General features: G+C 37.6%; 2 non-coding genes across 2 annotated transcripts; both read left to right on the top strand.

Annotated features, from left to right (window-relative positions):
- The first annotated feature begins 563 nt into the window (after positions 1 to 563).
- On the top strand, positions 564 to 665 carry LOC111786526. The gene has a single exon (XR_002813794.1). It is a non-coding gene; the product is annotated as a small nucleolar RNA snoR109 (small nucleolar RNA).
- Positions 666 to 3,356: 2,691 nt separating this feature from the next.
- On the top strand, positions 3,357 to 3,458 carry LOC111786527. The gene has a single exon (XR_002813795.1). It is a non-coding gene; the product is annotated as a small nucleolar RNA snoR109 (small nucleolar RNA).
- The last annotated feature ends 232 nt before the right edge of the window (positions 3,459 to 3,690 follow it).

Below are 3,690 nucleotides of genomic sequence, written 5' to 3'. Positions count from 1 at the left end.
GGACCATGTATTGCTTTCGCTTCTATTTTTGGCACCATCCCTTGGCTTTTGTTCGTTAGTTCGTTTTTGTTGGGTCTTTGTGGTTGCCATTAGCCACGCGATTCAAGCAGTCAATGAGTCGATTTTTACTTGAATCTTCCAAAGTGAAAATGTATTAATAAATATTATTATATATTTTTAATGAAATATAAATTGATAATACTTGATAAAAATATTTATTGGGTTAATTCAGCATAAATTCATTATTATTATTTTAAATTCAAATGAGTCTAATTTGGTGGAAAACCCTATCTCGTCGCATGGAGAGATCAACGGTCACGATCTTTCGTTCCATCCGCCTTTGCCGTTCAGTGAATTTTTCTATTAAATGGCCTTGCTAGGGTTCATAGCAACTACTCCTCACCGCAGCCTCCTTAATCACGATTTCATATTATCACCTATGCGTTCGCCGCTCTGTTTTATTTTTTTTGGTTTCGCATCTGAATCTGATTATTGAGATCTGTTTTCTTGATTCTGCATTGTACCAAGAGAAGGGCGATTCCCTTGTTCTTGACCTGCCGAAGAGGCTGCAGATAAATCAAACCAGAGAAGTTATCTGGCCGGTCGTTGTTTCAGATCTAATCGGATCTTCGTCGACGAATCTGCTTACCGAACTTCTTACATTTTCTGATCTTTTATTTCTGTGTTTCGTCCTTCTTAATCTGGTTTCGTTGATCTTTTTAATCTCTGGTTTTGTTTAATTATGAGAAGGGGAGATGAGTGAAACGGCCTAGGTTTTAGCCTTTTCACGAGAACCTTCTCGCATATTGATTTTTTTATGTGTCACCTTCCAGGCAAACTGCTTTGATGTCCCAGTAGTTTGCGTCTATCGGTGCCTACATTTCTTCTGTTTTCTCTGATTTTGAGGTTTTAAATTGGTTCCATTTCTTTAGTTCTTAAGAATAAGCTGAAGAGATACAAATTTGGATCGAGATGACACTTCTTTTTAATTTTCTTTAGAAGACTCGTCAAGATAGATTCTGAAGTTGTTGGGGCTATTCCGATCGGTAGTAGTCAAGATCAAGCTAAAGCCTCCATTATAAATCTACACAGATTGCTCTGAAATTTTGCTGCTATGGACAAAGGAAATTACAAAGGAACATTAAGAATCAACCTTATTAACAAGAACAATGAACATGAATTAGTTTTGTGTACAATTTATTGACCTATGAAGGCTACCAGCAACCCTGAAACATCAATAATCCTGAAACATCAATAGTTCTGGTCCGCTTGTAAGAATCAAACCATTTTGCCAGCATGAACCCGTTTCTTCTCCATGGAGGCACACTCTGAACTATCCTTATTTTTGCGGGGGCTCAAACAGATTCTGTGACTCGATTGCCCCTGCATCTGTATGAAAGGTTCTTCTATACTGACATTTTCTATCTCCCCTACCGAAGTGACACATCATCTCCTTAAATTAACGATAAAATGAAGCTAAAGTGATCTGCGGCGGGTTTTCCGGCGAATAGTCGGTGCTGCTGTGCTATAGAACGGCATTATCAGCGTGGCAGAAGACTGCGGCTAACCTATACATTCTGTTCACCGTAGTTGAGAATTTTGCGATGGTTCTAGAAGAAAAGGGACGTGGCGGAGAAATTGCAAGTATTTACGACTGTCAGTTCAAAAATTAAAATTTTCTGCTAGAAAAAAAAAGAATTAAAGCCATAATCATGATAACATATTGAAACGACCTGGACCATTTTGTAATTTAACCATACATATTAAAAAAAATTGAATTAAATCCAAAATCACGATTACATATTGAAACGACCTGGACCATTTTGTAATTAAACAATACATGTTCCTTAGTTAGGCCCGGTAGCCTGCTTGGTTTAGAGAGTTGGGCCTCTTTGGGATAAGAATACAATGGGCTTGGGTGCCGGCATTTGCCAGAAAGAGACTAAAGATGGGCCGGTAGCCTGCTATCGGGCCTGCTTTGGATAATAATTGGTTGGGCCTGGATGCCGGATGGGCCAGAGCATGTTTTGGATAAGAATAGATTAGGCTTGGGTGCCGACTTGGGCCAGAAGTAAACTATAGAGTTGGGGCCGGATTTCAAAATGGCCCGTTTATAGATCTTCGTCCTGTTCTTTCTTTGAAGGGGAGGACATATTATCACCCATCTTTTTCTATTGATTTTAAAGTGGGTAAGTTTTTTTTTTTTTTAATTTTTTAAATTATTTTTTTATTTTTATTTTACAATTAAATGAAAATATAAAATGATATTTGTGGTAATTGATCGCACATACAATTAAACTAAAAATTAAAATTTGTCGAAAAAAAATAAACTTTATGGGCACATTTCAGAGAAATTATTTAATTTTACACGAGACAGAATTATAAAATAATTTGAATGGAGATGGTTATTATAGAGCAGAATGAGGGGAGAATCTAGTTGCCTCTGCACATCTTATCGACCTCACATCCTCTGTTATAATTGTTGGCTGGATCTCCTTGTGTTTCGCATTTGCCATCGGGGCATTTTTCACCTGCATCCGCACCGATGGCGCCATAACCAAGAGACTCTGCGGCTGCTGGGGTCACCACAAATGAGGAAACGAGCATCGTAATGATGCAGATTGCAAACATTTTGGTGGAAGCTGCCATTTTATTTTCTACGATGGATGGAAGATTGGATGTTTGGAGATTTGGTTTGAATGAAGCCTGCACAATGTGGCTATGAATCTGAGCTTATATTGCCTTTCGAGCCACCCTCCATGGACCATGTATTGCTTTCGCTTCTATTTTTGGCACCATCCCCTGGCTTTAGTTAGTTAGTTAGTTTTGTTGGGTCTTTGTGGTTGCCATTAGCCACGCGATTCAAGCGAGTCAATGAGTCGATTTTGACTTACTCTCCCAAAGTGAAAATGCATTAAAAAATATTATTATATATTTTTAATGGATTAAAAATATATAATATTTGACAAAAAATATTATTGCGTTAATTCAGTATAAATTTGTACAAAACGTTTGAATTAGTGAGATTACTCAATTTATTATTATTATTTTAAATTTAAATAAGTAGGTGAATGAGTCTAATTAGTAATTTGGCGGAGAAACCCTATCTCGTCGCATGGAGAGATCAACGGTCACGATCTCCCGTACTCATCCGCCTTCCCCGTTTACTGATTTTTTTTTTCTATTAAATGGCCTTGCTAGCCTCCTTAATCACGACTTCATCTTCTTACGTCTCCGTTCATCTGAAGCATTTTTTTTTTTTTGTTTCGCATATTATTTTGATTCTTGAGATCTGTTTTCTCGATTCTGCATTGTACCAAGAGAAGGGTGACTCCCTTGTTCTTGACCTGCCGAAGAGGCTGCAGATAAATCAAACCAGAGAAGTTATCTGGCCGGTCGTTGTTTCAGATCTAATCGGATCTTCGTCGACGAATCTGCTTACCGAACTTCTAACATTTTCTGATCTTTTTTATGTCTTTCTACATTCTTAATCTCTGTTCTTTGATCTTTTTAATATCTGGTTTTGTTTAATTATGAGAAGGGGAGGTTAGCGAAACAGCATTAAGTTTTTGGCTTTTCATGAGAACCTTCTCTGATATCAATTTTTTATGTGATACCTTCTAGGCGAAGTTCCCAGTAGCGTGCGTCCATCGGTGCCTACATTTCATCTATTTTCCCTGATTTAAAGGT

The sequence above is a fragment of the Cucurbita pepo genome, unplaced genomic scaffold, assembly GCF_002806865.2.
Source record: "Cucurbita pepo subsp. pepo cultivar mu-cu-16 unplaced genomic scaffold, ASM280686v2 Cp4.1_scaffold001885, whole genome shotgun sequence".
Lineage (NCBI taxonomy): Eukaryota > Viridiplantae > Streptophyta > Magnoliopsida > Cucurbitales > Cucurbitaceae > Cucurbita > Cucurbita pepo.
This window is presented reverse-complemented; position numbering and strand designations above follow the sequence as displayed.